The 14,846-nt window shown below is 38.0% G+C and overlaps 1 protein-coding gene across 4 annotated transcripts in view; it reads right to left on the reverse strand.

The window, feature by feature from the left end:
• The window catches only part of RNF14 (ring finger protein 14), a 121,301-nt gene that overhangs the window by 65,653 nt on the left and 40,802 nt on the right, over nt 1-14,846 (reverse strand). The gene's annotated exons all lie outside the window — the stretch shown is intronic.

Below are 14,846 nucleotides of genomic sequence, written 5' to 3' on the forward strand. Positions count from 1 at the left end.
AACAAAACAAAACAAAACAAAAACCCTACAGAACCTGAATGAACACTACACTCACTTTTTAAAAAATTTATGTATTGCTTTCCTGTCTCATGGATTTCTTTCTTTCCCCTTAATCCTAATTCCTCATACCGAAAATGAGTAATTTGTAAACATGTTAAACATAAATGTGTATATACAATATTCACCTGTTAGCCACTGAGGGGAGGGGGATGGGAAGGGAGCATGGAAGAAATCATGTAATTTAAAAATATGCATATGCTGGTGCATCCTCAGACCTTAATAATTACCTAGCCGTGTGACTTTGGACAAGTCACTTAACTCCATTGCCTTGCAAAACCCCCCAAAAACTAAAAAAATGCATATTGATAAATGTTGAAAAACTTTCATAATATGTAATTAGAAAAATAAAATATCAATTGAAAAAAGAAATGGATAGCATATTTTTATTGTCACTGTGACATATAAAGTTTGAGAGACATAGTTTCTGGGTAATTAATCATTTTAGTAATCATGCTAGCATATAATTAATAAAAGTGTCAATGACACTCCTAAATACCAAAGACCCCTCATGGAACCAACTCAATGCTTATATGCCTTTGGAAGTTTAGAGGTTCCTGAGGATGGCAATCAACTCTTAATTGGTTTATAATTAATGAGAAGAATGAGTATTATGAAAGGTGGACACATTCTAATGGGAAGCTGGAGGATATGACTGATCACCTAAACCTCTGGCAATTTAAACATAGGATCTACCTCTATTCAGAGTTAGTTGAGTGAAACACAATGGGTCAGAATTCACCTCAGATTAAATGATTTGAAAGATTCTCTGGTTGGGAAGGGCAACAACTCCAAGATTTCATCTCACCATCTGCCCTGCTTTTCAGATCACTAAACTTTAACATAATCTCCAAATAAGGGGAAAAATCCTTAATTTCCCCAATATCTGGTTATTTGATAATCACTTCTATCATCACCATGTAATATGTGAAGAAACTGAGGCTTACTGAAGGTTGCCTCTCTGCTCAAATAGCTAATACAGCAATGGAGCCAGGATTCATTTTAGACTAAGAGTTTGTTATTCAATTGTCTCAACTTTTTATGACCCTGTTTGGTGTCTTCGTGGCAGAAATACTGGAGTGGTTCACCATTTACTTCTCCAATTCATTTTATAGATGGGTAATAGGGTAAACAGGATTAAGTGATTTGCCTAAAGTAGACCCACCAATAACTGGAAGAGGATTCACTTTCAGGTCTCTTGAAAAATTCAGTGGGTGGGTAATTGAAATCATTTAAATCTTAATTGGTAAGGGACCATAACATACATATGGAAGATGTGATGTAAATATATAGAATATATTTTTCTGTTTATTAATTAGTTTTATTGGCTAAAGACTAAGATAAAATATTGTTCTTTTTTTCCTTTATCCAATCTGAAGATGCAAATGGTTCCAGTTATGACACCCCCACACCCACCCCTTCTGAGTCAAACAAGAGCATCTTGTCTCCCTGGGAGAAGTTTATCCACAAGAGAGCTATGTGTTTGAGCTATTAGCTTGCAGAAGTAAAAAGCACCTTTGGTGGGTACCCATCAATTGGGGAAAGGTCAAACAAGTTATGGTATGTAAGTGTGATAGAATACCACAGTGCTGTAAGAATCAATGAAGGTAATACTTTTTTTTTTTTTAGGTTTTTGCAAGGCAATGGGGTTAAGTGTCTTGCCCAAGGCCACACAGCTAGGTAATTATTAAGTGTCTGAGGTTGGATTTGAACTCAGGTACTCCTGACTCCAGGGCTGGTGCTCTATCCACTGCGGCACCTAGCCACCCCTGAAGGGAATACTTTCAAAGAAACCTGGGGTGTTATGAACAGATGTAGAGTGAAGTGAAAAGAACCAAGAGTACAACCCATACAGTTACAATAATATTGTAAAGACAACTTTGATAGATTTTGGAATTCTCATTAGCATAACTGACTGACCACAATTCCAGAGATTTAATGATGAAACATGCTGTTGTAGTTTGCCTTTCATTCTCGAAGAAGACCATAACATCAGGGATGTGAGGCCTTGTCATGCAAGTAAATGGGATTTAAGTGAGGGAAGCCTGTGCAAAGTCACCAGGCTCACTTTCTCCTCCAAAACTGGGTCCAGTGACCTGATATGGATCAGAATGATAGGAAATGGCCCTAGATACAAGGCAAGTCCTTGGACTTTTTAAACTAGGGTCTTGAACAGCTCTCATTTTGACTGAGAGGGATAAAGACTCAGAACAGAATGAAATGTATATGTGCATACATTTATATATATATATATATATATATATATATATACACACACACACACACACACACACACACACACACATATGTCTGTATGACTTTGGTCAATGGGGAAATTTGTTTTGCTTGACTATGTTTATTAAATGTCTGTTATAAGTTATAATAAACATATTACAATTATTACAAGGATCTTGTTTTTCTTTCATCCTCATTTAAGAGGGATGGATGAAGTGAAAGCAAATTTTTGCTGATCGAAAAGAAATTTAATTTAAAAAAAGAACATTCAGGACAATTAGCAGAGGGTCACTCTAGAAGTCTAGATAAAGACAAATATTCAAACTACATGCAGGAAAACAGGAGAGCAATCTCCCTCTGGTGAGGGAGGAGAAGAATCAGAGAATAGAAAAGGGAAGAGTAGATACCAAGAGCCAGTTTTAGCCATGCCACACTGCCACCCTCAGGGAGTCAGACCACATAGACCCAGAGGCACAATCCTTGCCCTTTTGTGACCAGTGGGTTGCAAAGGATGAATTGCAAACTTCATGCTTTTCTATGAGGTTGCATAAATCCTCCTTTTTTATGCTAGAAGTTGTTCTATTTAGATCATGTTCTACCTCTCCCTCCCCCCGCCACGTACCCTCTGCTTTCTTTCTGTTGGTTCCCTCCTTCCCCCAGCTGTCTTTTTTTTCTACTCCACTCCTCATCCCTCTACGTATTCCTGGAACCGCTGATAGCAACCTTCCACTTAAGAAGCTAATGGCATAACACTGGTGTGGAAGGTAATGGATTGGATTCCTTTCCTGCCTAGTGGTGAAAGCTCTTGAAAGACTAAAATAGACTCTAAAGGGGCTAGAAGAGCTTTTACATCATTGCCCAGGAGGAAACAAATCCTCAAGGATCAGACCTTATACCTCAGAGATTTGAGATTAATGGAAGTCAATTGAAACTTCCAAAGGGAGGGAGGGCATTCATCATACTTCCCCCCCATGCATGATGAGGCACTTTGGATTGCTATTCAGTTCAGAGAATGGAGAGTTCCCAGGGTGAAGGTGAGGAATTTCCCCAGAAGATATTCCCACCTGAGTTTCATTCGCTCTCTCTGATATGATTTTCACAAGGTTCTTAAGTGAGGATTGAAGGACAAGACTGTCACTTGAAGGATCACATTATTTAACAGGAGGACACTAGTATAATCCAATTGTATTCTACCCTGGTCAGACCATTCCCCTTAAACTGGCAAACTATAAAACAACAAGTGGGAGACTGGTAGTCATTTAATACAATACAATACAATCTAACAAGCATATATTAAGGACCTACTCTGGCTAACACAATATCCTAGGTGCTAGAAATACATGCAGGTTCTTCCCTCAAGGAGCTTACATACTATTGGGGGAGGGGCCCATACAATAAATCCAAAGAAAAATATAAGATAATTTAAGAGAGATTTCCTATTAACAAATGGGACTAGGAAAGACTACATGAAAAAGCAGCACCTTAGCTGAATCTTTAAGGAAGTTAGGAATTATTTTGAGAGGCAGGAATGAGAAGAGAGTATATTCTAGGCATGCAAGATGGCTGGCACAGACTTGGAGATGTGGGAATATCAAATATAAGACAGAGCTTGTAGATTGGTTTATAGAGTTTTGAAGGAAAACATAATGATATATCTAGAAAGGTAGGCTGGAGCCAGACTAGATAGGATTTTAAATGTCGGGTTGATAAGTCCATAATTTATTCTAGAAAGAATAGGGAACTACTGAAGATATTTTAGCAGATCATAGGCAAGATCAGACTTGAATCTTGGGAATTTTAATTTGGCAGCTGTGCAGAGGATGAATTGTAGAAACTGGAAATAGGGCAACTAATTAAAATCCCACCAAAAAAGTACTGAAGTGAAACAATGGGGACTTGAACTAGAGTGGTGAAAATACAAATGAAGAGAAGAGGGAAAGCTTCAAGAGATGCTATGGAAGTAGAATAGAAGAGACTTGGCAACTCGTTGGATGGAGGTGTGTTTAGAGAAAGAAAACTGGAGAATGATTTTGGATTTGCAATCATGACTGATGGGAAATATAGTACCTTTGACTATCATTGCTCCATAGTATAGTGGAAAGATCATTGAGTTTATAATTGAGACCCAGTTCAAGTCCTAACTTTGTTAGTAACTGTCAATGGCTTTTCCAAACTCATGTGGTTATCTTTAGAATTCAGGATATGCCCAGACCCTTCCTTCCTGCTCTAAATCCTAAGACCAAATCAAAGAACTGGTAATGTGGAACCAAGAGGAGATTTTGGGGAAGGAAGAGCATAATAGCTATAGCACAATTTTGAAGAATTGTAAAATGGGAGAGAAAATTAGACTTGATTTGCTTGACTCCAGAGTACAAAACCAGAACAAAGAGTGGGAGTTAGAGAGGGGAAGATTTTTGCTCAATAATTAGAACTTCCCATGGGCAAGATAGTGGCCTTGAGAGGTAGGGAGACCCTCAACAATGGAAGTCTTCAAGAGAAAGCTGGGAAACCCTTTTTCTGGCTTATTGTAGAAAGGGTTGTCATTTAAGTACAAAAAGTATGAGATGAGGCAGTTAGGTGACATGGGGATAAAATGATGGTTTTGAAACTGAAGAGCTGCATTCAAATCCTGTCTTGGACATTTATTATGTGACCTTGGCAAAGTTTCTTAGCCACTGTCAGTCTGTTTCCTCCTCTGTAAAAATAGCGTCAATAATAGATATATGTAAAGTTCTTTGTAAAACCTTAAGTACTCCATTAATCTTAGTTATTCTGATTATTAATACCTTTGTGTTCTTCTCCAACATGGAGTAACTCTGGAATGACTAGATTTTCACTGGAACTTGGAATTCTGGCCCTTCCCAAGAATACAGTTCTTGCTTTTCAAGTCATCTAAAGAGGAATTTTCAGGAACAATTACCTCAAAAGTATCAAGTGGGTAATGTTGGTTCTTAGTTCAATTTAGAAATAAGGTCATTTCTAAAATCATATAGTGCTCACATAGCTATCTCTTTCCCTTTAAGAATAGAAACACTGATGCTAATACTAGACATCAGAGTTAGATCATTATGTATTACTCTTATCAACCTGTAGCTTAGGAAAGTGAACCCAGTACCTATATAGCAGGCTGAAGATCTTAGATCTAAGAAAAGAAGCACTGCAAGGCAAAGACAATGTGTCATAGAGGTTAGGTATTTGACTTGAAGTTAGGAAGATCTGGTTTCAAATCCTGCCTTTGGTATTTATTAGCTGCATGGCTTAGGAAAATTCATGTCCATGAAAGTCTTGTTCCTTCATCTGTAAAATAAAGGGATTTGGACTAGATAAAACATTTAAGTGCTTATTATAGGCTGTGCCAAATGCTAGGGGACACCCTTGCCCTCAAGGACCTTACATATTACCAATCTTTTTTTAAAAAGTTTTGAGTTTTAGTTTTTTTCCTTCCTTCCCCCTCCCCTCCCTCTGACAGAAAACAATCTGATGTAAATTCCATATTTGTAATCATACTAAACATAGGTTGATATTGAATATGTTGTGAGAGAAGAATCAGATCCAAATGGAAGAAAGAAAATAGATGAAAAAAGAGATAATACTTAAGACGACTTTTAAAAGTTGAAGATAATAAACTTTGGTCTTTATTCAAACTCCACAGCTCCTTCTCTGGATAGGGATGGTATTTTCCATCACAAGTCTTTTAAAATTGTCTTTAATTCTTGTGCTGCTAAAATGAATAAGTCCATTATGGTTCATCATCACCTCATATTAATGTGTACAATGTTCTTCTGGTTCTGCTCCTTTCACTTAGTATCAATTCATGCAAATCTTTCCAGGCTTTTCTGAAATGCTGTCCCTCATGATTTCTTATAGAACAATAGTGTTCCATCACGTAAATATACCACAATTTGTTTAGCCATTCCCCAATTGATGGGCATACCCTCAATTTCCAAATCTTTGGCACCAAAAAAAGAGTTGCTATGAATATTTTTGTACATATAGGATTTTTACCCTCTTTCACAATCTCTTCAGGATACAAACCCAGTAATGATATTGCTGAAGACCTTATATATTTTTTTGCCTTTTCCTCCATTTTATTTCATACTCCCATCACACCACCACAATAAAGACTTCTTAATTTAAACTGAAAACCATTAAGAGTTCTGGAAAGGTGTGTGTATGTACTGAGGGGGTAGGGGGAATGATGTCACAGCCTGAGGTGTAGGGTGGGGAGGGGAGGAGATAAGTCAGTGGATGGTTGAAGACCTTACATTTTGATGGGGAAGAAAGCACCTAAAAGGGAATGGAAAAGGGATAGAGAATGGGACATGATGGCATAGTATGAGGATATGTAAGAAGTGGTGGGGAGGCCTGTGGGTAAGTTAAAATTCACCCAAGGTAAAGACTCAGCATTCCAGAAAGGGAAACCAAAGTTCTAGATGGGAATGATGGCCAAAATTCAGGTTGCATAATGTGGAGACTAGATGATCTCTGAGGTCCCTTCTAGCCTAAATCTATGATCCTGTGATGATCTCTTTCTCAGAAACATTGGTGAAAAGCTGCAAGGTTAAAGTGGCTTCTGAAGACAAAGTTTTTAACAGGCCCCACAAATACATTTACTTTTGCTTCTCAGGCAGAAAACACAACTGATTCAAAGTAAATATATTTGATAGAAATAAGATAGAAGAGAACTAAGAAAAAATAGAATATTCACCCCATAAATTGGGGACATAGACATAATCTTCCACAAATAATGTTGTTCATAAGCCATCAATCCGAGCTATTCAATATCAATCTTCAGTTAATATCGCCCCAACATAAATATAACTAATGGGTCTTTCCTCAATATCAATTAGCATCAGTTAGTATTTATAAATAAAAATTTACCAGAAGATTAAGTATAATTTTTGCCAGTTGGGAACCCACTACCATTTAGTCCCTGTGGAGAAAGAACTGAATCATAAAGTGGTTGTTAGTCATTCCTCCAACAAATTCACATTGGGCATGGACCAGTTAAGACATATTTTGTGTGTGTGTGTGTGTGTGTGTGTGTGTGTGTGTGTGTGTGTACACATATATATATGCATGAATATTTATATACATGAATGACATACCTATGTACAAACCTGTTGCTATATGTGTATATATTATATATATATATATATATACATACACACATATATATATTGTTGAATATAAATCTAATGTTGGATCACTATCCAACTTGAACTGATTCTTCAGGGATATTTCTTAAGATTCTCTTCTGGGCCCTCTTCCTCTAGAAGGGGTCTTAAACTGGAATCCTTTAAATTCTTTTTAAAATAATTTATTGACTATAATTCAGTATGATTTGTGTCCTTTCTAATCCTATGTATTTTATGTATTAGAAACATGATTCTGAGATGAGGTCCGTAACACAAAAATGCTCTCTTTGGTGATCTCATCTGCTCCCATCACATCAATGATCAAATAATTCTCAAATTCCTAAATATTCAACTCTAGCTTCCTTTGTGAACCCTAGTATCTTCTTGCCAACAACTTGTTGAATATCTCCATCTGATGACCCATCAACATCAATATGCCCCAAATAGAACTCATCTCTCTCAAACCCACTACTTGTTCAAAATTTCTTATGTCTGTAGAGAGTCAACACCATCCTTCCCTGAGAGTTACCAGGTTCTCAATCTGAGTCATCTTTGACTCTCCCTTTTCCCTTACCTCTAATCAGTTTTTTAACATTTACATTATAATTACATTTAATCAGTTGCTGACTCTTACCCATCCTCCCCCATGTGTCCCTTTCTCTTCACTCACATTGCCACTATCCTAATTCAAATCCTCATCACTCTTCTGAACTGAAGCAGCATCTTCATCCATGGTGCTTGACACATAGCACATCCTTAATAAGTGCTCATTGTCTTCTTGCTTCCAACCTTCTCTCCAAACTATCCTCCACCCCAATATAAGAGGCATCATGGGGTATAACTGTCCAGAGTTAGGAAGACCTGGATTTCAGTCCTGCTTCTGACCAAGTAACCTCCTGGGGAAGTCTCTTAACTTCTCAGTTACCCAGGCAACTCTATTATCATCATAATAGCTAGATAGCATTTATAAAGTATCTAACTATTTTACAAATACTTTACAAATGTTGTCTCAGTTTATCCTCACTACAATACCAGGGGGTAAGTCCTTTAGGTACTATCATTATTATCTCCATTTTATAGATAAGAAAGCTGAGGCAAACAGAAGTTAAATGATTTATCCAGGCTTAACACTGCTAGTAAGTGTCTGAGGTTGAATTTGAAATTGTTCCTCACTACTTCTGTTCCAATTTTCTATCCACTGTGCCACCTTGGTTGTTCAATTATGTCTGACTCTTCATTACCCTATTTGGGGTTTTCTTGGCAAAGATGCTAAAGTGCTTTGCCATTTCCTTCTCCAGTTCATTAAAAATTTTTAATTTTTAAACATTTTTTCTTGTTTTATTTTACTTTTAATTTATGGAATAAATCAAGCATTGTACAATAGTACATAGTTGAAAAGAATAATAAAAAGATGATGACATAAAACTAAATCTACATACACAACTGCTATTCTCTTCAAATACACAACAAAATTATCATGTAAATTTATTTTTCTTCACCCCTCCCCATAGCTCCTATTAGACACAAATTAGGTGTATTTGTGTGTGTGTGTGTACATATATACAGAAAATTATGCTATACATACTTCTATTTATAAATTCATTCTTTGGATGCAGATAGTGTCTTCCTTCATGTCCTTTATAGTTAATTTGAGTACTTATAATAGACAAAATAACTTATTTGTTCAGTTATTCTTAAAATAACATTGCTGTTATTGTATATATAATGTTCTCTTGGTTCTTCTCATTTCTCTCTACATTATTCCATGCAAGTTTTCCCATGTATTTCTAAAATCATCGAACTCTTTATTTTAGTACAGAGTATTCCATCCAAATCATATCATTTTACAAATGAAGGAACTGAGACAAACAGGATCAAGGAACCCAGGATCACACAGCTAGCAGGTGTCTGAGGCCATATTTGATCAGAGGAAGATGAGTCTTCCATATTCCAGGTCTGGCATCATATCTACGGAGGCACCAAGTTGCCTCTAAAATTAGGTGTCCTTGGAAGCCAATTAAAATCACCAATTAAAAAACAAACAACTAAACCATAAATCTTTCCTCCATTCAAAATCTTCAGTGGTTCCCTCTTGCAAATTGGATTAAAAAACTACTCTTCAACCTGCCACTTGGAACTCTAAATAGTCTGGCAGTCTGGCTCTCATATTTTCCCTCTTCATGTATCCTGTATTTTAGCTAAATAAACCTATTAGCTATTCCCTGAAACTAAATATCCTACCTACCATCTTCATGCCTTTGAACTGGCTGTTTCTCATGCCTGGAACACTCTCCCTCCTCAAGTTTACTGCTAAGAATCTCCTTATCACCTAGATAAAAAAAAAAGTGAGCCCCAGGGAGGTTGTGATTTGTCCAAGGTCACACAGATTAGTATGTATTAAAGGTGAACTTTGAACCCCAGTTCCTTTGACTCTAGATTCAATGTTTTTTTTTTTTTTTTCTGCTGGGCTTTTCATTAATCACTAAACAATATTAAGCACTTTATGTCCCAGGCCCTGAGGATACAAAAAGAGGTTATAGATAGTCCCTGTCTTCAAGAAGCTTAAAGTTTCAACAGGGGAGACAACATGAAAGCAAATATATATTCTGTGACACAGGATAAATAAGAAATAACAGAGGAAAGGCACTGGAATGAAGAGGTTTCCAGAAAAGTTGAGATTTTATTTGAGATTTAAAAGGAAGCCAGGATATTCAGTAGTCAGAGCAGAGTAGGAAAAATGTTTCAGGTATGAGAAAATGCTTGGACCTGACAACCTGGAGTCCAAAAGATGTAAGAAGATGGCAAAGACAGAATGGGGACTAGGCTATGAAGAGCTCTGAATGCTAAACCAAGCATCAGATATTTGCTTCTAAATAGAGGACTCATGAAATTCTTAATACTTCTTTTCATTTTATATCTGTTCACAGGCAATTGGAGTTACATGAAGATTAATTCTACCAGGGATCACTCCAGAGTTCCTTGCCTTCACTCTCTTTCTTGATATGCAACACTCAACCTTTATTGTATTCTTTAGGAATTCTGCCTTTTTTTTTTTTTTTTTTGGTGATGCTGATAACATTTCACTCCTCCAAAAGGAACAAGGACTGGTCTGAAACAAGAATGAACTAGGACTATGAAGAACTCTTGATTGTGCTTCCTGCACAATTTACTACTGCTTTGTAGGTGAAAGTCTTTGTTTAGTGATTTAGAGGAGCCAAATCAGAGAACAGCTCTGAGATTTGACTAAGTGGTGGCCCATGTCACAGAGATGTCTGGCACAACAGAAGTGATAAAACACCTTAGCAAATCACAGCTTTGCGCTCTCCCATCTCCCAATTAAATTCTCTCCGTCCATTTTCTGCCCCAGAAACCAATTTGAGCTTCTTGTTAGTGAAAGGGTTACAAGGTAAGATTTTAAAGATTCCTTGTTTCAAAGACCATTTTTTTTCTTTTACAGGTGAATTCTATCAAACATCTATTTATTCATTCATTCATTCATTCATTTATTTGTTAGTTTGTTTATTTATTTATTTGTAGTGTTTATTTATTTATTTGCTTTCATCCATTTGTACAGGCATATTTCCAAGTTACAAAATTTCCCTCCACCCTCCCTTCCCACCTCCTTCCCCTTAGCAGGGAATAGTCAGATTAACATTTTACATGCATATTTTTTAGTTTTTAGGTTTTTTTTGCAAGGCAATGTGGTTAAGTGACTTGCCCAAGACTACACAGCCAGGTAATTATTAAGTGCCTAATGCCTCATTTGAACTCAGGTCCTTCAGGCTCCAGGACCACTGAGCCACCTAGCTGATCCCTCATATTTTGTTAAACATATGTACAAATTAGTAATTTTTGGCATAAGGAATTAGTATTAAGGGAAAGAAATACATAAGAGATAGTTTTTATAAAGAACCTAGCTGATCCCTCATATTTTGTTAAACATATGTACAAATTAGTAATTTTTGGCATAAGGAATTAGTATTAAGGGAAAGAAATACATAAGAGATAGTTTTTATAAAGTGTTCATCAGATTTGGAAGGGTTTTTTTTTCTTTGTGTGTTTTGTTTTATTTTGTTTTTCTTCCTCTGGTTTGGGATAATATAGTCCATAACCAGTTAAATACAGTTGTCCTAGCTCTCCAAGATTATTTCTCTTTTGGTTATCATACTAGTAGATTTTTAGATGTGCTGGACATAGTTCTGGGGACCCATACTCTTTGAATGGCTTATCAGGAAAACTGGGCCATATTGTAAACTCCTCCAGAAATAGGCAGGATTTATAGTTAGTTATTGGTACATGTGGCTAAATTCTGGCTGGGAGCTGTGAATACAAGAGAAGAGAGATTTAACCAATAACCACACTCTGGATGGGGCCTTCCATCTATCTTCCCTGAATTTCCAAAAATTAGAGCTCATTAAAGATGCATCCTTTTAAAGTCAGAGACAGACAGAGAAATAGTGAGATACAAAATGGAATATCAAGGAAGGGTGAAATAGCAAGGACTGAAACCTTAAATTAGAAGACAGTTGTAAATCTTACTCAAGGTTGAACTCCCTGGAAGTGATTGAGGCAAACAGAAAGCAAAAATAACGTGATGTGAGGAATGTAGGGCGTTGTTGGTCTTCACAGGGTGTGGAGGAGGGGCCCTATTATAAAGGGGGAATGGCCCCAGCCTAACACAAAACTGGGAGAGTTTTCCCATTCCAAAAATGACAAACCCAAGATTAGAAGAAACTAGTCCTTAACTGGTCAAGAGAAACCTGAGTCTTCACCTCCTTTGCACATGCTCAAGAAGATCTATATGTTTTTGTTCATTAGTATAATGAGCAGGGTGGAGAAATGTATAGGAACCAATGTATCAATTAAATTTGTGACCCCAGCCTATGGTTGGCATGAAGGGACAGGAACAAAGTCTTTCAAATTGTGTAAAAGAGCTCCCACCATGAGAGAGTTATGCCATTTTGGTAAGATATCTTAATAAAAACCATTTTAATCACTCTGGACTATTCTCTAGCTATTTATAACACATGATATAACAAAATGTTGAAATCAGAAGATTTTTTTTTTAGGGTTTTCCAAGGCAAATGGGGTTAAATGGCTTGCCCAAGGCCACACAGCTAGGTAATTATTAAGTGTCTGAGACAGGATTTGAACCCAGGTACTCCTGACTCTAGGGCCGGTGCTTTATCCACTGTGCCACGAAGCTGCCCCTAGAAGATTTTTTTTAAAGCAAAAAATATATGATATTATATTAGTGTGACTCAACTATGAACAATGAATATCTCTTTGACTATTTAAGTATTTTTATCTGCAAAGAATGTTGTGATTATATTTATACAAATCTTTTTTCCTCTTAAATTTATTATTTTTTTAATTCATGGAATAAAACAAGCCTTTCCTTAATTTCACCAAATCTTACAAATGTTTTGATAAGTTAACCAGCAGATATTGTAACAATTTTGAGTGAAATTTAAAAAAGAAATATAAGGTATCTAAAAAACTAAACTAGAAAACAATTTCTAAGACCATCATGACCAAAAAAAAGTTTGGCCATGGTCTTTAAGAAATCATAAATGAAAACTGCTCAGAACTCTTAGAACCACAAAACAAAACGAAATAGAATCCATCTGTTGCCTTCTATTGTTGTCTAACCTTTGTCAAAGAGAACCAATGACAAAAGGGAGGTGAGAAAACACATAACTCTTTGTGAACCCATTGGGGGGGGGTTTTCTTGGCAAAGATGCTAGAATGATTTGCCATTTCCTCACTTTACAGATGAGGAAACTGAGGCAAACAGGGTTATGTGACTTGCCCAGGTCTGTAAGTGTCAGAGGTTATATTTGAATTCTTGTCTTCCAGCACTCCACCCACTTCACCATCTAATTTGCCCTATATAAAATGAATACAAGGTTATTTTGCCCTATACAAAAATAAAATACAAAGTAAATCTTAGGTTTTCACCAGCTGCTGGTCTCAGAATCAAGGATTCTAAAGATGCGATAAGCCTGAGGATCTTTCTTTACTTTTTATTTCCCTCCTTACTCCATGCTTCCCCCAATAAAAACAAAACCAACAATCATGTCCACTTCCCTGAGAGTACCTCAAAGGGATTGGGACACTGCCTTCTCCCTACAGTTTTACTTATCCTTCCAGTTCTTGCATGATTGTATACCATTAGGGTCAAGGGAGGCTGATGTGGCTTTATTTGCCCTCCCCGAGCGTCGTTTCCTGATTTATGAAGTAGAGTATAACATAGTTTGACAGTCCATGGGCACTGCTGTGGCCAGGCATAGCCTCGAGAAGAATGTATGGAACTTGGAGAATAGGGTGGTGGTGTTGCTTAGTTTTTGTTTTTTTTAAGGTTTTTGCAAGGCAAATGGGGTTAAGTGGCTTGCCCAAGGCCACACAGCTAGATGCTTAGTTTTTTTTTTCTGGGAAGAGGAGGGAGCAATAATGCATGGAGCAAAAATGAAGGTTATATAAAAATAAAAGATAGAAATAAATCAGGTCAGATACAGGCTGGCACTATCTGTCTGGCTCTTTGCGACCCTGGTGACCACACTGTCCGTGGGGTTTTCCTGGCGAGGATACTGGAATGGTTTCCTTCTCCAGGGCCCGTGGGCAAACAGAAATGAAGTGACTTGCCCAGTCACCCCACAAGTTGGTAAGAATCCGAGGTCACCTTTGAACTCCAATCTTCCCGATTCTAGGTTCGGTGCTCTGTGGACTGTCATCCGGCGGGCTCCAAATAAGTCTCCCACATACTGGGTGTTATTCTTGCCCTCTCCCCGCTCCCCTCGCACTGGCTGTGGAATACCCGGAGGAGGAGGACTGGAACTCAGGTCTTGCTTCCCGGGCAGGGTGTGCGCCTTCTGTGACCGGCAGCCTCACTGAGGGCGGGAAGAGCCCTCAGATTCTCTGGTCCGGTCTCATTTTTGTGTTGGGGAGGCCGGGCAGCTTGCTGGAGGTCGGCACCACAGCATCAGGGAAGTTCAAGTTTAATTAGGCCTGGGGGGGGGAATAGAAGAAATGGGAGGGGGGCGGCTAGGTGGCGTAGTGGATAGAGCACCGGCCTTGGAGTCAGGAGGACCTGAGTTCAAATCCAGCCTCAGATACTTAATAATGACCTAGCTGTGTGGCCTTGGGCAAGCCGCTTAACCCCACTGCCTTGCAAAAGCCTAAAAAAAAAAAGAAATGGGAGTTCTCTAGTGGAAAACGTAGGGCGTGGGCTTAATTAAGGATCCAGGAAGTAATTTTATTCATTTATTTATCCGCCAGGCCCCGAGGTCGGGGACTCGCCCAAGGTCACGCGCCTAGCGAGGGTCGCATTGGAACTCATGTCCTCGGGGCTGGGGGCGGGGCTGGGGGCGGGGCCGGGCCCCTCCGGGGGGCGGGGCCGGGCGGTGCTGAGTCAGC

The sequence above is a fragment of the Macrotis lagotis genome, chromosome 1 (genome assembly GCF_037893015.1).
Source record: "Macrotis lagotis isolate mMagLag1 chromosome 1, bilby.v1.9.chrom.fasta, whole genome shotgun sequence".
In the NCBI taxonomy this organism is placed as follows: domain Eukaryota; kingdom Metazoa; phylum Chordata; class Mammalia; order Peramelemorphia; family Peramelidae; genus Macrotis; species Macrotis lagotis.